General features: G+C 46.5%; 12 non-coding genes and 29 pseudogenes across 12 annotated transcripts; all 41 read right to left on the bottom strand.

The window, feature by feature from the left end:
• Positions 1 to 514: 514 nt before the first annotated feature.
• Positions 515 to 633, bottom strand: LOC136745724 (5S ribosomal RNA). Its single transcript, XR_010816157.1, has one exon. It is a non-coding gene; the product is annotated as a 5S ribosomal RNA (ribosomal RNA).
• Positions 634 to 854: 221 nt separating this feature from the next.
• On the bottom strand, positions 855 to 973 carry LOC136745637 (uncharacterized; annotated as a pseudogene).
• Positions 974 to 1,526: 553 nt separating this feature from the next.
• On the bottom strand, positions 1,527 to 1,645 carry LOC136745480 (uncharacterized; annotated as a pseudogene).
• Positions 1,646 to 1,862: 217 nt separating this feature from the next.
• Positions 1,863 to 1,981, bottom strand: LOC136745697 (5S ribosomal RNA). Its single transcript, XR_010816154.1, has one exon. It is a non-coding gene; the product is annotated as a 5S ribosomal RNA (ribosomal RNA).
• Positions 1,982 to 2,202: 221 nt separating this feature from the next.
• On the bottom strand, positions 2,203 to 2,321 carry LOC136745650 (uncharacterized; annotated as a pseudogene).
• A 209-nt stretch (positions 2,322 to 2,530) lies between these two features.
• On the bottom strand, positions 2,531 to 2,649 carry LOC136745734 (5S ribosomal RNA). The gene has a single exon (XR_010816167.1). It is a non-coding gene; the product is annotated as a 5S ribosomal RNA (ribosomal RNA).
• Positions 2,650 to 2,868: 219 nt separating this feature from the next.
• Positions 2,869 to 2,987, bottom strand: LOC136745566 (uncharacterized; annotated as a pseudogene).
• A 221-nt stretch (positions 2,988 to 3,208) lies between these two features.
• LOC136745696 (uncharacterized) lies at positions 3,209 to 3,327 on the bottom strand (annotated as a pseudogene).
• Positions 3,328 to 3,552: 225 nt separating this feature from the next.
• Positions 3,553 to 3,671, bottom strand: LOC136745581 (5S ribosomal RNA). The gene has a single exon (XR_010816143.1). It is a non-coding gene; the product is annotated as a 5S ribosomal RNA (ribosomal RNA).
• A 210-nt stretch (positions 3,672 to 3,881) lies between these two features.
• Positions 3,882 to 4,000, bottom strand: LOC136745570 (5S ribosomal RNA). The gene has a single exon (XR_010816142.1). It is a non-coding gene; the product is annotated as a 5S ribosomal RNA (ribosomal RNA).
• A 220-nt stretch (positions 4,001 to 4,220) lies between these two features.
• Positions 4,221 to 4,338, bottom strand: LOC136745567 (uncharacterized; annotated as a pseudogene).
• A 209-nt stretch (positions 4,339 to 4,547) lies between these two features.
• On the bottom strand, positions 4,548 to 4,666 carry LOC136745591 (uncharacterized; annotated as a pseudogene).
• Positions 4,667 to 4,871: 205 nt separating this feature from the next.
• LOC136745636 (uncharacterized) lies at positions 4,872 to 4,990 on the bottom strand (annotated as a pseudogene).
• Positions 4,991 to 5,209: 219 nt separating this feature from the next.
• On the bottom strand, positions 5,210 to 5,328 carry LOC136745429 (uncharacterized; annotated as a pseudogene).
• Positions 5,329 to 5,880: 552 nt separating this feature from the next.
• On the bottom strand, positions 5,881 to 5,999 carry LOC136745456 (uncharacterized; annotated as a pseudogene).
• A 215-nt stretch (positions 6,000 to 6,214) lies between these two features.
• LOC136745607 (uncharacterized) lies at positions 6,215 to 6,333 on the bottom strand (annotated as a pseudogene).
• A 220-nt stretch (positions 6,334 to 6,553) lies between these two features.
• On the bottom strand, positions 6,554 to 6,672 carry LOC136745559 (5S ribosomal RNA). The gene has a single exon (XR_010816141.1). It is a non-coding gene; the product is annotated as a 5S ribosomal RNA (ribosomal RNA).
• Positions 6,673 to 6,888: 216 nt separating this feature from the next.
• LOC136745505 (uncharacterized) lies at positions 6,889 to 7,007 on the bottom strand (annotated as a pseudogene).
• Positions 7,008 to 7,231: 224 nt separating this feature from the next.
• LOC136745547 (5S ribosomal RNA) lies at positions 7,232 to 7,350 on the bottom strand. The gene has a single exon (XR_010816140.1). It is a non-coding gene; the product is annotated as a 5S ribosomal RNA (ribosomal RNA).
• A 224-nt stretch (positions 7,351 to 7,574) lies between these two features.
• Positions 7,575 to 7,693, bottom strand: LOC136745527 (uncharacterized; annotated as a pseudogene).
• Positions 7,694 to 8,251: 558 nt separating this feature from the next.
• Positions 8,252 to 8,369, bottom strand: LOC136745479 (uncharacterized; annotated as a pseudogene).
• A 220-nt stretch (positions 8,370 to 8,589) lies between these two features.
• LOC136745377 (5S ribosomal RNA) lies at positions 8,590 to 8,708 on the bottom strand. The gene has a single exon (XR_010816096.1). It is a non-coding gene; the product is annotated as a 5S ribosomal RNA (ribosomal RNA).
• A 221-nt stretch (positions 8,709 to 8,929) lies between these two features.
• On the bottom strand, positions 8,930 to 9,048 carry LOC136745716 (uncharacterized; annotated as a pseudogene).
• Positions 9,049 to 9,263: 215 nt separating this feature from the next.
• LOC136745455 (uncharacterized) lies at positions 9,264 to 9,382 on the bottom strand (annotated as a pseudogene).
• Positions 9,383 to 9,597: 215 nt separating this feature from the next.
• Positions 9,598 to 9,716, bottom strand: LOC136745585 (uncharacterized; annotated as a pseudogene).
• A 220-nt stretch (positions 9,717 to 9,936) lies between these two features.
• Positions 9,937 to 10,055, bottom strand: LOC136745398 (5S ribosomal RNA). The gene has a single exon (XR_010816115.1). It is a non-coding gene; the product is annotated as a 5S ribosomal RNA (ribosomal RNA).
• A 216-nt stretch (positions 10,056 to 10,271) lies between these two features.
• On the bottom strand, positions 10,272 to 10,390 carry LOC136745558 (uncharacterized; annotated as a pseudogene).
• A 224-nt stretch (positions 10,391 to 10,614) lies between these two features.
• On the bottom strand, positions 10,615 to 10,733 carry LOC136745535 (5S ribosomal RNA). The gene has a single exon (XR_010816139.1). It is a non-coding gene; the product is annotated as a 5S ribosomal RNA (ribosomal RNA).
• A 224-nt stretch (positions 10,734 to 10,957) lies between these two features.
• LOC136745452 (uncharacterized) lies at positions 10,958 to 11,076 on the bottom strand (annotated as a pseudogene).
• Positions 11,077 to 11,300: 224 nt separating this feature from the next.
• Positions 11,301 to 11,419, bottom strand: LOC136745599 (uncharacterized; annotated as a pseudogene).
• Positions 11,420 to 11,629: 210 nt separating this feature from the next.
• Positions 11,630 to 11,748, bottom strand: LOC136745431 (5S ribosomal RNA). Its single transcript, XR_010816129.1, has one exon. It is a non-coding gene; the product is annotated as a 5S ribosomal RNA (ribosomal RNA).
• A 209-nt stretch (positions 11,749 to 11,957) lies between these two features.
• Positions 11,958 to 12,076, bottom strand: LOC136745433 (uncharacterized; annotated as a pseudogene).
• A 224-nt stretch (positions 12,077 to 12,300) lies between these two features.
• On the bottom strand, positions 12,301 to 12,419 carry LOC136745600 (uncharacterized; annotated as a pseudogene).
• A 210-nt stretch (positions 12,420 to 12,629) lies between these two features.
• On the bottom strand, positions 12,630 to 12,748 carry LOC136745733 (5S ribosomal RNA). The gene has a single exon (XR_010816166.1). It is a non-coding gene; the product is annotated as a 5S ribosomal RNA (ribosomal RNA).
• Positions 12,749 to 12,963: 215 nt separating this feature from the next.
• On the bottom strand, positions 12,964 to 13,082 carry LOC136745506 (uncharacterized; annotated as a pseudogene).
• A 218-nt stretch (positions 13,083 to 13,300) lies between these two features.
• Positions 13,301 to 13,419, bottom strand: LOC136745481 (uncharacterized; annotated as a pseudogene).
• Positions 13,420 to 13,634: 215 nt separating this feature from the next.
• Positions 13,635 to 13,753, bottom strand: LOC136745689 (uncharacterized; annotated as a pseudogene).
• A 215-nt stretch (positions 13,754 to 13,968) lies between these two features.
• Positions 13,969 to 14,087, bottom strand: LOC136745560 (uncharacterized; annotated as a pseudogene).
• Positions 14,088 to 14,306: 219 nt separating this feature from the next.
• Positions 14,307 to 14,425, bottom strand: LOC136745564 (uncharacterized; annotated as a pseudogene).
• A 209-nt stretch (positions 14,426 to 14,634) lies between these two features.
• On the bottom strand, positions 14,635 to 14,753 carry LOC136745554 (uncharacterized; annotated as a pseudogene).
• Positions 14,754 to 14,968: 215 nt separating this feature from the next.
• Positions 14,969 to 15,087, bottom strand: LOC136745688 (uncharacterized; annotated as a pseudogene).
• Between the last annotated feature and the right edge of the window lie 3,813 nt (positions 15,088 to 18,900).

The raw sequence follows: 18,900 nt of genomic DNA, 5'->3' as shown, positions 1-18,900 counted from the left end.
GTATTGACGGAACTTCCAGCAAAAAAAAAAAAAAAAAAAAATAGAAAAATGGAGGGAAAAATATCAGTGCAGGAAAGGGTGTTGAAAGTAGCCGGGTACGTGTACAATTCTTCAATTATATCTCCTGCAGACTGAAAGAGAGTATTAAGAGCTACGATAAAGTTACCCAGGAGACGTAAAAGCTTGCAGCACCTGGTATTTCCAGGAGGTCTCACATTCAAGTACTGACCAGGTCCTGCCCGTTTAGCTTCCGAGATCTGACAATATCATGCGCGTTCAGGACGGTGTGGCCGAAAGCCAAGAGGCCCGGCTGCATGATGTCTCTTTAAGGCTGGCGGGTATTGATGGAACTTCAAGCAAAAAAAAAAAGAAAAAAGAAAAATGGAGGGAAAAATATCAGTGCAGCAAAGGGTTTTGAAAGTAGCCGGGTACGTGTACAATTCTTCAATAATATCTCCTACAGACTGAAAGAGAGTATTAAGAGCTATGATGAAGTTACCCAGGAGACTTAAAAAGCTTGCAGCACCTGGTATTTCCAGGAGGTCTCCCATCCAAGTACTGACCAGGCCCTGCCCCGCTTAGCTTCCGAGATCTGATGAGATCAGGCGTGTTCAGGACGGTGTGGCCGCAAGCCAAGAGGCCTGGCTGCATGATGTCTCTTAAAGGCTGGCGGGTATTGACGGAACTTCCAGCAAAAAATAAAAAATAAATAAATAGAAAAATGGAGGGAAAAATATCAGTGCAGGACAGGGTGTTGAAAGTAGCCGGGTACATGTACAATTCCTCAATTATATCTCCTCCAGACTGAATGAGAGTATTAAGAGCTACGCTGAAGTTACCCAGGAGACGTAAAAAGATTGCAGCACCTGGTATTTCCAGGAGGTCTCCCATCCAAGTACTGACCAGGCCCTGCCCAGTTTTTCTTCCGAGATCTGACGAGATCTTGCGTCTTCAGGACGGTGTGGCCTCAAGCCAAGAGGCCTGGCTGCATGATGTCTCTTAAAGGCTGGAGGGTATTGATGGAACTTCCAGCAAGAAACAAAAGAAAAAAGAAAAATGGAGGGAAAAATATCAGTGCAGGAAAGGGTGTTGAAAGTAGCCGGGTACGTGTACAATTCTTCAATTAAATCTCCTCCAGACAGATAGAGAGTATTAAGAGCTACGATGAAGTTACCCAGGAGATGTAAAAAGCTTGCAGCACCTGGTATTTCTAGGAAGTCTCCCATCCAAGTACCGACCAGGCCGTGCCCCGTTTAGCTTCCGAGATCTGACGATATCATGCGCGTTCAGGACGGTGTGGCCGAAAGCCGAGAGGCCTGGCTGCATGATGTCTCTTAAAGGTTGGCGGGTATTGACGGAACTTCCAGCAAAAAAAAAAAAAAAAAAAAAGAAAAATGGATGGAAAAATATCAGTGCAGCAAAGGGTGTTGACAGTAGCTGGGTACGTGTACAATTCTTCAATTATATCTCCTCCAGACAGAAAGAGAGAACTAAGAGCTACGATAAAGTTACCCAGGAGACGTAAAATCTTGCAGCACCAGGTATTTCCAGGAGGTCTCCCATCCAAGTACTGACCAGGTCCTGCCCCGTTTAGCTTCCGAGATCTTATGAGATCGGGCACGTTCAGGACGATGTGGCCGCAAGCCGAGAGGCCTGGCTGCATGATGTCTCTTAAAGGTTGGCGGGTATTGACGGAACTTCCAGCAAAAAAAAAAAAAAAAAAAGAAAAATGGATGGAAAAATATCAGTGCAGCAAAGGGTGTTGACAGTAGCTGGGTACGTGTACAATTCTTCAATTATATCTCCTCCAGACAGAAAGAGAGAACTAAGAGCTACGATGAAGTTACCCAGGAGACGTAAAAAGCTTGCAGCACCTGGTATTTCTAGGAGGTCTCCCATCCAAGTACTGACCAGGCCCTGCCCCGTTTAGCTTCCGAGATCTTACGAGATCGGGCGCATTCAGGACGGTGTGGCCGCAAGCCGAAAGTCCTGGCTGCATGATGTCTCTTAAAGGTTGGCGGGTATTGACGGAACTTCCAGCAAAAAAAAAGAAAAAAAGAAAAAAGAAAAATGGATGGAAAAATATCAGTGCAGCAAAGGGTGTTGACAGTAGCTGGATACGTGTACAATACTACAATTATATCTCCTCCAGACAGAGAGAGAGTATTAAGAGCTACGATAAAGTTACCCAGGAGACGTAAAAGCTTGCAGCACTAGGTATTTCCAGGAGGTCTCACTTTCATGTACTGACCAGGTCCTGCCGCGTTTAGCTTCCGAGATCTGACGAGATCGGGCGCGTTCAGGATGGTGTGGCCGCAAGCCGAGATGCCTGGCTGCACGATGTCTCTTAAAGGCTGGCGGGTATTGACGGAACTGCCAGCAAAAAAAAAAAGAAAAATAGAGGGAAATATACCAGTGCAGCAAAGGGTGTTGAAAGTAGCCGGGTACGTGTACAATTCTTCAATTATATCTCCTGGAGACAGAAAGAGAGTATTAAGAGCTACGATGAAGTTACCCAGGAGACGTAAAAAGCTTGCAGCACCTGGTATTTCCAGGAGGTCTCCCATCCAAGTACTGACCAGGCCCTGCCCCGTTTAGCTTCCGAGATCTAACGAGATCAGGCGCATTCAGGACGGTTTGGCCACAAGCCAAGAGGCCTGGCTGCATGATGTCTCTTAAAGGCTGGCGGGTATTGACGAACTTCCAGCAAAAAAAAAAAAAAAAAAAAATGGAAAATGGAGGGAAAAATATCAGTGCAGCAAAGGCTGTTGAAAGTAGCCGGGTACGTGTACAATACTTCAATTATATCTCCTCCAGACAGATAGAGAGTATTAAGAGCTACGATGAAGTTTCCCAGGAGACGTAAAAAGCTTGCAGTACCAGGTATTTCCAGGAGGTCTCCCATCCAAGTACTGACGAGTCCCTGCCCCGTTTAGCTTCCGAGATCTGACGAGATCGGGCGTGTTCAGGACGGTGTGGCCACAAGCCAAGAGGCCGGGCTGCATGATGTCTCTTAAAGGCTGGCGGGTATTGACAGAACTTCCAGCAAAAAATAAAAAATAAATAAATAGAAAAATGGAGGGAAAAATATCAGTGCAGGACAGGGTGTTGAAAGTAGCCGGGTACATGTACAATTCTTCAATTATATCTCCTCCAGACTGAATGAGAGTATTAAGAGCTACGATGAAGTTACCCAGGAGATGTAAAAAGCTTTCAGCACCTGGTATTTCCAGGAGGTCACCGATCCAATTACTGACCTGGCCCTGCCCAGTTTTTCTTCCGAGATCTGACGAGATCTTGCGTCTTCAGGACGGTGTGGCCGCAAGCCGAGATGCCTGGCTGCATGATGTCTCTTAAAGGTTGGCGGGTATTGACGGAACTTCCAGCAAAAAAAAAAAATAAAAAAAGAAAAAAGAAAAATGGATGGAAAAATATCAGTGCAGCAAAGGGTGTTGACAGTAGCTGGATACGTGTACAATACTTCAATTATATCTCCTCCAGACAGAGAGAGAGTATTAAGAGCTACGATGAAGTTACCCAGGAGACGTAAAAAGCTTGCAGCACCTGGTATTTCTAGGAGGTCTCCCATCCAAGTACTGACCAGGCCCTGCCCCGTTTAGCTTCCGAGATCTGACGAGATCGGGCGCATTCAGGACGGTGTGGCCACAAGCCGAAAGGCCTGGCTGCATGATGTCTCTTAAAGGTTGGCGGGTATTGACGGAACTGCCAGCAAAAAAAAAAAAGAAAAATAGAGGGATATATACCAGTGCAGCAAAGGGTGTTGAAAGTAGCCGGGTACGTGTACAATTCTTCAATTATATCTCCTGGAGACAGAAAGAGAGTATTAAGAGCTACGATGAAGTTACCCAGGAGACGTAAAAAGCTTGCAGCACCTGGTATTTCTAGGAGGTCTCCCATCCAAGTACTGACCAGGCCCTGCCCCGTTTAGCTTCCGAGATCTGACGAGATCGGGCGCATTCAGGACGGTGTGGCCACAAGCCGAAAGGCCTGGCTGCATGATGTCTCTTAAAGGTTGGCGGGTATTGACGGAACTTCCAGCAAAATTAAAAAAAAAAAAAATAGAAAAATGGAGGGAAAAATATCAGTGCAGGAAAGGGTGTTGAAAGTAGCCGGGTACGTGTACAATTCTTCAATTATATCTCCTGCAGACTGAAAGAGAGTATTAAGAGCTATGATGAAGTTACCCAGGAGACGTAAAAAGCTTGCAGCACCTGGTATTTCTAGGAGGTCTCCCATCCAAGTACTGACCAGGCCCTGCCCCGTTAGCTTCCGAGATTTGACAAGATCGGGCGCGTTCAGGATGGTGTGGCCGCAAGCCGAGATGCCTGGCTGCATGATGTCTCTTAAAGGTTGGCGGGTATTGACGGAACTGCCAGCAAAAAAAAAAAGAAAAATAGAGGGAAATATACCAGTGCAGCAAAGGGTGTTGAAAGTAGCCGGGTACGTGTACAATTCTTCAATTATATCTCCTGGAGACAGAAAGAGAGTATTAAGAGCTACGATGAAGTTACCCAGGAGACGTAAAAAGCTTGCAGCACCTGGTATTTCCAGGAGGTCACACATCCAAGTACTGACCAGGCCCTGCCCCGTTAAGCTTCCGAAATCTGATATGATCGGGCGCGTTCAGGACGGTGTGACTACAAGCCAAGAGGCCTGGCTGCATGATGTCTCTTAAAGGCTGGCGGATATTGACGGAACTTTCAGCAAAAAAAAAATAAATGGATGGAAAAATATCAGTGCAGCAAAGGGTGTTGACAGTAGCTGGGTACGTGTACAATACTTCAATTATATCTCCTCCAGACAGATAGAGAGCATTAAGAGCTACGATAAAGTTACCCAGGAGACGTAAAAGCTTGCAGCACGAGGTATTTCCAGGAGGTCTCACATTCATGTACTGACCAGGTCCTGCCCCGTTTAGCTTCCGAGATCTGACAAGATCGGGCGCGTTCAGGACGGTGTGGCCGCAAGCCGAGATGTCTGGCTGCATGATGTCTCTTAAAGGCTGGCGGATATTGACGGAATTTCCAGCAAAAAAAAAAAAAAAAAAAAAGAAAAATGGATGGAAAAATATCAGTGCAGGAAAGGGTGTTGAAAGTAGCCGGGTACGTGTACAATTCTTCAATTATATCTCCTGGAGACAGAAAGAGAGTATTAAGAGCTACGATGAAGTTACCCAGGAGACGTAAAAAGCTTGCAGGACCTGGTATTTCCAGGAGGTCTCCCATCAAAGTACTGACCAGGCCCTGCCCCGTTTAGCTTCCGAGATCTGATGAGATCGGGCGCGTTCAGGACGGAGTGGCCACAAGCCGAAAGGCCTGGCTGCATGATGTCTCTTAAAGGTTGGCGGGTATTGACGGAACTTCCAGCAAAAAAAAAAAAAAAAAAAATAGAAAAATGGAGGGAAAAATATCAGTGCAGGAAAGGGTGTTGAAAGTAGCCGGGTACGTGTACAATTCTTCAATTATATCTCCTGCAGACTGAAAGAGAGTATTAAGAGCTACGATAAAGTTACCCAGGAGACGTAAAAGCTTGCAGCACCTGGTATTTCCAGGAGGTCTCACATTCAAGTACTGACCAGGTCCTGCCCGTTTAGCTTCCGAGATCTGACAATATCATGCGCGTTCAGGACGGTGTGGCCGAAAGCCAAGAGGCCCGGCTGCATGATGTCTCTTTAAGGCTGGCGGGTATTGACGGAACTTCAAGCAAAAAAAAAAAGAAAAAAGAAAAATGGAGGGAAAAATATCAGTGCAGCAAAGGGTTTTGAAAGTAGCCGGGTACGTGTACAATTCTTCAATAATATCTCCTACAGACTGAAAGAGAGTATTAAGAGCTATGATGAAGTTACCCAGGAGACGTAAAAGCTTGCAGCACCAGGTATTTCCAGGAGGTCTCACATTCAAGTACTGACCAGGTCCTGCCCCGTTTAGCTTCCGAGATCTGACGAGATCGGGCGCGTTCAGGACGGTGTGGCCGCAAGCCGAGATGTCTGGCTGCATGACGTCTCTTAAAGGCTGGCGTGTATTGACGGAATTTCCAGCAAAAAAAAAAAAAAAAAAGAAAAATGGATGGAAAAATATCAGTGCAGGAAAGGGTGTTGAAAGTAGCCGGGTACGTGTACAATTCTTCAAATATATCTCCTCCAGACAGATAGAGAGTATTAAGAGCTACGATAAAGTTACCCAGGAGACGTAAAAACTTGCAGCACCAGGTATTTCCAGGAGGTCTCACATTCATGTACTGACCAGGTCCTGCCCCGTTTAGCTTCCAAGATCTGACGAGATCGGGCGAGTTCAGGATGGTGTGGCCGCAAGCCGAGATGCCTGGCTGCATGATGTCTCTTAAAGGCTGGCGGGTATTGACGGAATTTCCAGCAAAAAAAAAAAAAAAAAAAATAGAAAACTGGAGGGAAAAATATCAGTGCAGGAAAGGGTGTTGAAAGTAGCCGGGTACGTGTACAATTCTTCAATTATATCTCCTGGAGACAGAAAGAGAGTATTAAGAGCTACGATGAAGTTACCCAGGAGACGTAAAAAGCTTGCAGCACCTGGTATTTCTAGGAGGTCTCCCATCCAAGTACTGACCAGGCCCTGCCCCGTTTAGCTTCCGAGATCTGACGAGATCGGGCGCATTCAGGACGGTGTGGCCACAAGCCGAAAGGCCTGGCTGCATGATGTCTCTTAAAGGTTGGCGGGTATTGACAGAACTTCCAGCAAAAAAAAAAAAAAAAAAAGAAAAATGGATGGAAAAATATCAGTGCAGCAAAGGGTGTTGACAGTAGCTGGGTACGTGTACAATTCTTCAATTATATCTCCTCCAGACAGAAAGAAAGAACTAAGAGCTACGATAAAGTTAACCAGGAGACGTAAAATCTTGCAGCACCAGGTATTTCCAGGAGGTCTCCCATCCAAGTACTGACCAGGTCCTGCCCCGTTTAGCTTCCGAGATCTTACGAGATCGGTCGCATTCAGGACGGTGTGGCCACAAGCCGAAAGGCCTGGCTGCATGATGTCTCTTAAAGGTTGGCGGGTATTGACGGAACTTCCAGCAAAAAAAAAAAAGAAAAAAAGAAAAAAGAAAAATGGATGGAAAAATATCAGTGCAGCAAAGGGTGTTGACAGTAGCTGGATACGTGTACAATACTTCAATTATATCTCCTCCAGACAGAGAGAGAGTATTGAGAGCTACGATAAAGTTACCCAGGAGACGTAAAAGCTTGCAGCACCTGGTATTTCTAGGAGGTCTCCCATCCAAGTACTGACCAGGCCCTGCCCCGTTTAGCTTCCGAGATCTGACGAGATCGGGCGCATTCAGGACGGTGTGGCCACAAGCCGAAAGGCCTGGCTGCATGATGTCTCTTAAAGGTTGGCGGGAATTGACAGAACTTCCAGCAAAAAAAAAAAAAAAAAAAAAAAAAAAGAAAAATGGATGGAAAAATATCAGTGCAGCAAAGGGTGTTGACAGTAGCTGGGTACGTTTACAATTCTTCAATTATATCTCCTCCAGACAGAAAGAAAGAACTAAGAGCTACGATAAAGTTACCCAGGAGACGTAAAATCTTGCAGCACCATGTATTTCCAGGAGGTCTCCCATCCAAGTACTGACCAGGTCCTGCCCCGTTTAGCTTCCGAGATCTGACGAGATCGGGCGCAATCAGGACGGTGTGGCCACAAGCCGAAAGGCCTGGCTGCATGATGTCTCTTAAAGGTTGGCGGGTATTGACGGAACTTCCAGCAAAAAAAAAAAAGAAAAAAAGAAAAAAGAAAAATGGATGGAAAAATATCAGTGCAGCAAAGGGTGTTGACAGTAGCTGGATACGTGTACAATACTTCAATTATATCTCCTCCAGACAGAGAGAGAGTATTGAGAGCTACGATAAAGTTACCCAGGAGACGTAAAAGCTTGCAGCACTAGGTATTTCCAGGAGGTCTCACATTCAAGTACTGACCAGGTCCTGCCCGTTTAGCTTCCGAGATCTGACAATATCATGCGCGTTCAGGACGGTGTGGCCGAAAGCCAAGAGGCCCGGCTGCATGATGTCTCTTTAAGGCTGGCGGGTATTGACGGAACTTCAAGCAAAAAAAAAAAGAAAAAAGAAAAATGGAGGGAAAAATATCAGTGCAGCAAAGGGTTTTGAAAGTAGCCGGGTACGTGTACAATTCTTCAATACTATCTCCTACAGACTGAAAGAGAGTATTAAGAGCTATGATGAAGTTACCCAGGAGACGTAAAAAGCTTGCAGCACCTGGTATTTCCAGGAGGTCACCCATCCAAGTACTGACCAGGCCCTGCCCCGTTAGCTTCCGAGATCTGACGAGATCGGGCGCGTTCAGGACGGTGTGGCCGAAAGCCAAGAGGCCTGGCTGCATGATGTCTCTTAAAGGCTGGCGGGTATTGATGGAACTTCCAGCAAAAAAAAAAAAAAAAAAAAATGGAAAATGGAGGGAAAAATATCAGTGCAGCAAAGGGTGTTGAAAGTAGCCGGGTACGTGTACAATACTTCAATTATATCTCCTCCAGACAGATAGAGAGTATTAAGAGCTACGATGAAGTTTCCCAGGAGACGTAAAAAGCTTGCAGCACCAGGTATTTCCAGGAGGTCTCCCATCCAAGTACTGACCAGGCCCTGCCCCGCTTAGCTTCCGAGATCTGATGAGATCGGGCGTGTTCAGGACGGTGTGGCCGCAAGCCAAGAGGCCTGGCTGCATGATGTCTCTTAAAGGCTGGCGGGTATTGACGGAACTTCCAGCAAAAAATAAAAAATAAATAAATAGAAAAATGGAGGGAAAAATATCAGTGCAGGACAGGGTGTTGAAAGTAGCCGGGTACATGTACAATTCTTCAATTAAATCTCCTCCAGACTGAATGAGAGTATTAAGAGCTACGCTGAAGTTACCCAGGAGATGTAAAAAGCTTTCAGCACCTGGTATTTCCAGGAGGTCAACCATCCAATTACTGACCAGGCCCTGCCCAGTTTTTCTTCCGAGATCTGACGAGATCTTGCGTCTTCAGGACGGTGTGGCCTCAAGCCAAGAGGCCTGGCTGCATGATGTCTCTTAAAGGCTGGAGGGTTTTGATGGAACTTCCAGCAAGAAACAAAAGAAAAAAGAAAAATGGAGGGAAAAATATCAGTGCAGCAAAGCGTGTTGAAGGTAGCCGGGTACGTGTACAATTCTTCAATTATATCTCCTCCAGACAGATAGAGAGTATTAAGAGCTACGATAAAGTTACCCAGGAGACGTAAAAGCTTGCAGCACCAGGTATTTCCAGGAGGTCTCACATTCAAGTACTGACCAGGTCCTGCCCCGTTTAGCTTCCGAGATCTGACGAGATCGGGCGCGTTCAGGACGGTGTGGCCGCAAGCCGAGATGTCTGGCTGCATGATGTCTCTTAAAGGCTGGCGTGTATTGACGGAATTTCCAGCAAAAAAAAAAAAAAAAAAGAAAAATGGATGGAAAAATATCAGTGCAGGAAAGGGTGTTGAAAGTAGCCGGGTACGTGTACAATTCTTCAAATATATCTCCTCCAGACAGATAGAGAGTATTAAGAGCTACGATAAAGTTACCCAGGAGACGTAAAAGCTTGCAGCACCAGGTATTTCCAGGAGGTCTCACATTCATGTACTGACCAGGTCCTGCCCCGTTTAGCTTCCAAGATCTGACGAGATCGGGCGAGTTCAGGATGGTGTGGCCGCAAGCCGAGATGCCTGGCTGCATAATGTCTCTTAAAGGCTGGCGGGTATTGACGGAATTTCCAGCAAAAAAAAAAAAAAAAAAAATAGAAAACTGGAGGGAAAAATATCAGTGCAGGAAAGGGTGTTGAAAGTAGCCGGGTACGTGTACAATTCTTCAATTATATCTCCTGGAGACAGAAAGAGAGTTTTAAGAGCTACGATGAAGTTACCCAGGAGACGTAAAAAGCTTGCAGCACCTGGTATTTCTAGGAGGTCTCCCATCCAAGTACTGACCAGGCCCTGCCCCGTTTAGCTTCCGAGATCTGACAAGATCGGGCGCATTCAGGACGGTGTGGCCACAAGCCGAAAGGCCTGGCTGCATGATGTCTCTTAAAGGTTGGCGGGTATTGACAGAACTTCCAGCAAAAAAAAAAAAAAAAAAAGAAAAATGGATGGAAAAATATCAGTGCAGCAAAGGGTGTTGACAGTAGCTGGGTACGTGTACAATTCTTCAATTATATCTCCTCCAGACAGAAAGAAAGAACTAAGAGCTACGATAAAGTTACCCAGGAGACGTAAAATCTTGCAGCACCAGGTATTTCCAGGAGGTCTCCCATCCAAGTACTGACCAGGTCCTGCCCCGTTTAGCTTCCGAGATATTACGAGATCGGGCGCATTCAGGACGGTGTGGCCACAAGCCGAAAGGCCTGGCTGCATGATGTCTCTTAAAGGTTGGCGGGTATTGACGGAACTTCCAGCAAAAAAAAAAAAGAAAAAAAGAAAAAAGAAAAATGGATGGAAAAATATCAGTGCAGCAAAGGGTGTTGACAGTAGCTGGATACGTGTACAATACTTCAATTATATCTCCTCCAGACAGAGAGAGAGTATTGAGAGCTACGATAAAGTTACCCAGGAGACGTAAAAGCTTGCAGCACCTGGTATTTCTAGGAGGTCTCCCATCCAAGTACTGACCAGGCCCTGCCCCGTTTAGCTTCCGAGATCTGACGAGATCGGGCGCATTCAGGACGGTGTGGCCACAAGCCGAAAGGCCTGGCTGCATGATGTCTCTTAAAGGTTGGCGGGTATTGACAGAACTTCCAGCAAAAAAAAAAAAAAAAAAAAAAAAAAAGAAAAATGGATGGAAAAATATCAGTGCAGCAAAGGGTGTTGACAGTAGCTGGGTACGTGTACAATTCTTCAATTATATCTCCTCCAGACAGAAAGAAAGAACTAAGAGCTACGATAAAGTTACCCAGGAGACGTAAAATCTTGCAGCACCAGGTATTTCCAGGAGGTCTCCCACCCAAGTACTGACCAGGTCCTGCCCCGTTTAGCTTCCGAGATCTTACGAGATCGGGCGCATTCAGGACGGTGTGGCCACAAGCCGAAAGGCCTGGCTGCATGATGTCTCTTAAAGGTTGGCGGGTATTGACGGAACTTCCAGCAAAAAAAAAAAAGAAACAAAGAAAAAAGAAAAATGGATGGAAAAATATCAGTGCAGCAAAGGGTGTTGACAGTAGCTGGATACGTGTACAATACTTCAATTATATCTCCTCCAGACAGAGAGAGAGTATTGAGAGCTACGATAAAGTTACCCAGGAGACGTAAAAGCTTGCAGCACTAGGTATTTCCAGGAGGTCTCACTTTCATGTACTGACCAGGTCCTGCCCCGTTTAGCTTCCGAGATCTGACGAGATCGGGCGCATTCAGGATGGTGTGGCCGCAAGCCGAGATGCCTGGCTGCATGATGTCTCTTAAAGGCTGGCGGGTATTGACGGAACTGCCACCAAAAAAAAAAAAGAAAAATAGAGGGAAATATACCAGTGCAGCAAAGGGTGTTGAAAGTAGCCGGGTACGTGTACAATTCTTCAATTATATCTCCTGGAGACAGAAAGAGAGTATTAAGAGCTACGATGAAGTTACCCAGGAGACGTAAAAAGCTTGCAGCACCTGGTATTTCTAGGAGGTCTCCCATCCAAGTACTGACCAGGCCCTGCCCCGTTTAGCTTCCGAGATCTGACGAGATCGGGCGCATTCAGGACGGTGTGGCCGCAAGCCAAGAGGCCTGGCTGCATGATGTCTCTTAAAGGTTGGCGGGTATTGACGGAACTTCCAGCAAAAAAAAAAAGAAAAATAGAGGGAAATATACCAGTGCAGCAAAGGGTGTTGAAAGTAGCCGGGTACGTGTACAATTCTTCGATTATATCTCCTGGAGACAGAAAGAGAGTATTAAGAGCTACGATGAAGTTACCCAGGAGACGTAAAAAGCTTGCAGCACCTGGTATTTCTAGGAGGTCTCCCATCCAAGTACTGACAAGGCCCTGCCCCGTTTAGCTTCCGAGATCTGACGAGATCGGGCGCATTCAGGACGGTGTGGCCACAAGCCGAAAGGCCTGGCTGCATGATGTCTCTTAAAGGTTGGCGGGTATTGATGGAACTTCCAGCAAAAAAAAAAAAGAAAAAAAGAAAAAAGAAAAATGGATGGAAAAATATCAGTGCAGCAAAGGGTGTTGACAGTAGCTGGATACGTGTACAATACTTCAATTATATCTCCTCCAGACAGAGAGAGAGTATTGAGAGCTACGATAAAGTTACCCAGGAGACGTAAAAGCTTGCAGCACTAGGTATTTCCAGGAGGTCTCACTTTCATGTACTGACCAGGTCCTGCCCCGTTTAGCTTCCGAGATCTGACGAGATCGGGCGCGTTCAGGATGGTGTGGCCGCAAGCCGAGATGCCTGGCTGCATGATGTCTCTTAAAGGCTGGCGGGTATTGACGGAACTGCCACCAAAAAAAAAAAAGAAAAATAGAGGGAAATATACCAGTGCAGCAAAGGGTGTTGAAAGTAGCCGGGTACGTGTACAATTCTTCAATTATATCTCCTGGAGACAGAAAGAGAGTATTAAGAGCTACGATGAAGTTACCCAGGAGACGTAAAAAGCTTGCAGCACCTGGTATTTCTAGGAGGTCTCCCATCCAAGTACTGACCAGGCCCTGCCCCATTTAGCTTCCGAGATCTGACGAGATCGGGCGCATTCAGGACGGTGTGGCCGCAAGCCAAGAGGCCTGGCTGCATGATGTCTCTTAAAGGTTGGCGGGTATTGACGGAACTTCCAGCAAAAAAAAAAAAAAAAAAGAAAAATGGATGGAAAAATATCAGTGCAGCAAATGGTGTTGACAGTAGCTGGGTACGTGTACAATACTTCAATTATATCTCCTCCAGACAGATAGAGAGTATTAAGAGCTACGATAAAGTTACCCAGGAGACGTAAAAGCTTGCAGCACCAGGTATTTCCAGGAGGTCTCACATTCATGTACTGACCAGGTCCTGCCCCGTTTAGCTTCCGAGATCTGACGAGATCGGGCGCGTTCAGGATGGTGTGGCCGCAAGCCGAGATGCCTGGCTGCATGATGTCTCTTAAAGGCTGGCGGGTATTGACGGAATTTCCAGCAAAAAAAAAAAAAAATATATAGAAAAATGGAGGGAAAAATATCAGTGCAGGAAAGGGTGTTGAAAGTAGCCGGGTACGTGTACAATTCTTCAATTATGTCTTCTCCAGACAGAAAGAGAGTATTAAGAGCTACGATGAAGTTACCCAGGAGACGAAAAAGCTAGCAGCACCTGGTATTTCCAGGAGGTCTCCCATCAAAGTACTGACCAGGCCCTGCCCCGTTTAGCTTCCGAGATCTGACGAGATCGGGCGCGTTCAGGCCGGTGTGGCCTCAAGCCAAGAGGCCTGGCTGCATGATGTCTCTTAAAGGCTGGAGGTTATTGACGGAACTTCCAGCAAAATAAAAAAGAAAAAAGAAAAATGGAGGGAAAAATATCAGTGCAGCAAAGGGTGTTGAAAGTAGCCGGGTATGTGTACAATTCTTCAATTATATCTCCTCCAGACAGAAAGAGAGTATTTAGAGCTACGATAAAGTTACCCAGGAGACGAAATAACTTGCAGCACCTGATATCTCCAGGAGGTCACCCATCCAAGTACTGACGAACCCTTGCCCCGTTTAGCTTCCGAGATCTGATGAGATTGGGCGCGTTCAGGACGGTGTGGCCGCAAGCCAAGAGGCCTGGCTGCATGATGTCTCTTAAAGGCTGACGGGTATTGACGGAACTTCCAGCAAAAAAAAAATGGATAAAGAAAAATGGATGGAAAAATATCAGTGCAGCAAATGGTGTTGACAGTAGCTGGGTACGTGTACAATACTTCAATTATATCTCCTCCAGACAGATAGAGAGTATTAAGAGCTACGATAAAGTTACCCAGGAGACGTAAAAGCTTGCAGCACCAGGTATTTCCAGGAGGTCTCACTTTCACGTACTGACCAGGTCCTGCCCCGTTTAGCTTCCGAGATCTGACGAGATCGGGCGCGTTCAGGATGGTGTGGCCGCAAGCCGAGATGCCTGGCTGCATGATGTCTCTTAAAGGCTGGCGGGTATTGACGGAATTTCCAGCAATAAAAAAAAAAAATATATAGAAAAATGGAGGGAAAAATATCAGTGCAGGAAAGGGTGTTGAAAGTAGCCGGGTACGTGTACAATTCTTCAATTATGTCTTCTCCAGACAGAAAGAGAGTATTAAGAGCTACGATGAAGTTCCCCAGGAGACGTAAAAAGCTGGCAGCACCTTGTATTTCCAGGAGATCTCCCATCGAAGTACTGACCAGGCCCTGCCCCGTTTAGTTTCCGAGATCTGACGAGATCGGGCGCGTTCAGGATGGTGTGGCCGCAAGCCGAGATGCCTGGCTGCATGATGTCTCTTAAAGGTTGGCGGGTATTGACGGAACTTCCAGCAAAAAAAAAAAGAAAAATAGAGGGAAATATACCAGTGCAGCAAAGGGTGTTGAAAGTAGCCGGGTACGTGTACAATTCTTCAATTATATCTCCTGGAGACAGAAAGAGAGTATTAAGAGCTACGATGAAGTTACCCAGGAGACGTAAAAAGCTTGCAGCACCTGGTATTTCTAGGAGGTCTCCCATCCAAGTACTGACAAGGCCCTGCCCCGTTTAGCTTCCGAGATCTGACGAGATCGGGCGCGTTCAGGCCGGTGTGGCCTCAAGCCAAGAGGCCTGGCTGCATGATGTCTCTTAAAGGCTGGAGGTTATTGACGGAACTTCCAGCAAAATAAAAAAGAAAAAAGAAAAATGGAGGGAAAAATAACAGTGCAGCAAAGGGTGTTGAAAGTAGCCGGGTATGTGTACAATTCTTCAATTATATCTCCTCCAGACAGAAAGAGAGTATTTAGAGCTACGATAAAGTTACCCAGGAGACGAAATAACTTGCAGCACCTGATATCTCCAGGAGGTCACCCATCCAAGTACTGACGAACCCTTGCCCCGTTTAGCTTCCGAGATCTGATGAGATTGGGCGCGTTCAGGACGGTGTGGCCGCAAGCCAAGAGGCCTGGCTGCATGATGTCTCTTAAAGGCTGACGGGTATTGACGGAACTTCCAGCAAAAAAAAAATGGATAAAGAAAAATGGAGGGAAAAATATCAGTGCAGCAATGGGTGTTGAAAGTAGCCGGGTACGTGTACAATACTTCAATTATATCTCCTCCAGACAGAAAGAGAGTATTAAGAGCTACGATGAACTCACCTAAAGGATTATTAGGAACACCATACTAATACTGTGTTTGACCCTCTTTCGCCTTCAGAACTGCTTTAATTCTACATGGCATTGATTCAACAAGGTGCTGAAAGCATTCTTTAGAAATGTTGGCCCATATTGATAGGATAGCATCTTGCAGTTGATGGAGATTTGTGGGATGCACATCCAGGGCACGAAGCTCCCGTTCCACCACATCCCAAAGATGCTCTATTGGGTTGAGATCTGGTGACTGTGGGGGCCAGTTTAGTACAGTGAACTCATTGTCATGTTCAAGAAACCAATTTGAAATGATTCGACCTTTGTGACATGGTGCATTATCCTGCTGGAAGTAGCCATCAGAGGATGGGTACATGGTGGTCAAAAAGGGATGGACATGGTCAGAAACAATGCTCAGGTAGGCCGTAGCATTTAAACGATGCCCAATTGGCACTAAGGGGCCTAAAGTGTGCCAAGAAGACATCCCCCACACCATTACACCACCACCACCAGCCTGCACAGTGGTAACAAGACATGATGGATCCATGTTCTCATTCTGTTTACGCCAAATTCTGACTCTACCATCTGAATGTCTCACCTCTTTTTCCTATTTGTAGTGGAGATGAGTGGTACCCGGTGGGGTCTTCTGCTGTTGTAGCCCATCCGCCTCAAGGTTGTACGTGTTGTGGCTTCACAAATGCTTTGCTGCATACCTCGGTTGTAGCGAGTGGTTATTTCAGTCAAAGTTGCTCTTCTATCAGCTTGAATCAGTCGGCCCATTCTCCTCTGACCTCTAGCATCAACAAGGCATTTTCGCCCACAGGACTGCCGCATACTGGATGTTTTTCCCTTTTCACACCATTCTTTGTAAACCCTAGAAATGGTTGTGCGTGAAAATCCCAGTAACTGAGCAGATTGTGAAATACTCAGACCGGCCCGTCTGGCACCAACAACCATGCCACGCTCAAAATTGCTTAAATCACCTTTCATTCCCATTCAGACATTCAGTTTGGAGTTCAGGAGATTGTCTTGACCAGGACCACACCCCTAAATGCATTGAAGCAACTGCCATGTGATTGGTTGATTAGATAATTGCATTAATGAGAAATTGAACAGGTGTTCCTAATAATCCTTTAGGTGAGTGTATATGTATGTATGTTTATGTATGTCCAATTGCTTTGACAATACAAATGAAATTAATTGAGAGAGAGAGAGAGAGAGAGAGAGGAATATGAGCTCCTAAAAAACATTTGTTTTTATACATAAGCGGATTTAATTTGTGATTTACAAATGAATATATAGCACTATAAACATACACAGAAGACATGGAATAGAAATTCAGAAGAAAAAGTATTCAAAAAATAATAATTTTAAGAGAAACACAAAAAGAAGAAAGCAGAGAGACAGTTCAGGAAGAAAAGTCAGAAAAGAAAAGCTGAAGACAAGAATTGGAGGTAAGAGACAAATAATTAAACAAAAAAATATGTATTAATAAAATAAATAAGCATTCTCAGTAGTTGACTCAGCCAATGAAAATGCAGAGCTCCGATTTGAATAGAGTGACAGTAGGAGAGAGCCCAACTGCCACTGAGACTGATAGAAATCTATCGAACAGCAGTCTGACTGCAGAGCTGCCTTTTGAAATCCGATACCCTGAAGACATTCGCTCTGCACAGGCTAAGAAGGACTACAAACAAGCTGTGATGAGAGCATCTCCTGAGACCCTCATCCTAGACTACACCGGTAAAGGAGAAAACAGGGTCAAGAACAATCTACTGTTCTACACCGCCTTTCACAAAACCCTGTGCCAGACATACCCCAATAACAACAAGAGGGGCATTAGCAGAGGCAGGCAGATCTCAGTGCTGGTAGAGAAAGACACAGACAGTGTGATGCTCACTTTTAATGTATACCACAACGGGACCATCATGGTGCAGGGCAGCGAGAGCAGCCTGGACCAATTAGCTCTCGGCTTCCACACTTCAAAGCAGCAGACTGAGGTAGAGAAACAAGAGCCAGAGCCGGCCACCCTGCAGTCTGCCCCCAGCCACACGGAGCCAGACAGTGCCCCATCTCCCACAGACTGCCCCCCTGTCTCCCCAAAACTCTCCAGCAACATTAAAACACTAAAGGAATGCCTATCAGTGCTGGAGCTGGAGTTTGCGGAGTTCAGGGAGCAGACCTTGAGCACCCTGGCCCAGACCTCCTTGTGCGATCAGCTCCGGGATGAGATGCACAGACTAAAGATGCAGCACAAGGCTGAGATCCATGAGCTGAGAGCAGCAGTGAGAGACCTGGAGGAGCAGAGCCAAACCCTGAGGACGGAGCTGCGCAGAGCGAGGGAGGAGCTGACCAGGACACCCCAGCACAGCCAGCTAAGGAGCCTGCAGAGCCAGCTGGAGGAGCTAAGAGAGGAGCTACACATCACTGGAGCACAGAGACTGCACTGCACTGACCCCACAACACCTCCAACCCCTGACGCACCCACTGATCCACCCACACTCCCCACCACTCCTGACACACCCACTATCACCAGACCTGCCACTAATACACAACCCCCTGAAACGCCACTCCCCCAAAACACACCCGCTGCCCCCACCACTCCCGACGCAAACCCGGAGTGGCAGGTCAACGCAGAGGTGGTCATTCTGAGCGAATCCAATGGGAAGTTCCTGGTTGAGAGGCGCCTCTTCCCTGGGCGAAAAGTGAAAAAGCTTTGGTGCTCCACAGCACAGAGAGCCCTGGAGCTGCTCTCCAAGAGGAGGCTTTGCCAAGTCAAACACATCCTCATCCACACCGGCACTAACGACCTGAGTGCCCGCAGGGGCGATGTGGCCTCAGCCCTGAGACAGGTAGCAACGAAAGCCACAGAGGAATTCCCAACTGCCAAAATTTCCATCTCCACACTGCTGCCCCGCACAGACGTGCCCCTGCACATCATCCAGGCCATCAACGCAGAAGTGTCCCGAAGATGTGCCCTCCTCCCCAACGTCCACCTGGCACACCACTGAGACATCCAGCCACATCACCTGTATGACCACGTCCACCTCAACAAGACGGGTGTGAGGATCATCTCAAAGGTCCTCAAGGACACAACCCTGGGCCGAAACCCCACACACCCCCACCTCGAGACCAGGAGCAAACCCCCCAGCCCCCGGCCACATCCCCAGCCACCGGCTCCACCCCAGCCCCAGCCCCTGAGACCCCGCGGCCCCATTCCCCACCCCCCCATCCCCAGAGGGCCCGTCCAGCACAGCAGAGCGGACAGCCGGGGACCAGCACAGCCACACAGCCACGCAGCAGCGGCTTCCAGAGCCTGGAGGCCCGATGCTGCCCAGCTGGCCCAGATAAGGCAACTCCTCAGTGTCATCTGTACCACACTGCTGAGTTAACTGAGCCTCAACACACATATATATGGTTGTGGAGATGGAGAGTAAGAAAAAATGTGATTTAATTATTCTGATATTTTGATGCAAAGATAAAATCTTTGTGTGATTATTATGTATATCCATATATAATTATTAATAGTAATATAATATCAGTTGTAGACCACAAATTAAACTTTCTTATGTAGAAGAGACAAGTATAATAAAATATATTAACATGTCCTTTAAAATAAGCAGT

This window comes from Amia ocellicauda, unplaced genomic scaffold (genome assembly GCF_036373705.1).
Source record: "Amia ocellicauda isolate fAmiCal2 unplaced genomic scaffold, fAmiCal2.hap1 HAP1_SCAFFOLD_92, whole genome shotgun sequence".
NCBI classification, from domain to species: domain Eukaryota; kingdom Metazoa; phylum Chordata; class Actinopteri; order Amiiformes; family Amiidae; genus Amia; species Amia ocellicauda.
The sequence above is the reverse complement of the archived record's forward strand: the minus strand, read 5'-3'. Positions and strand labels throughout refer to the sequence as shown.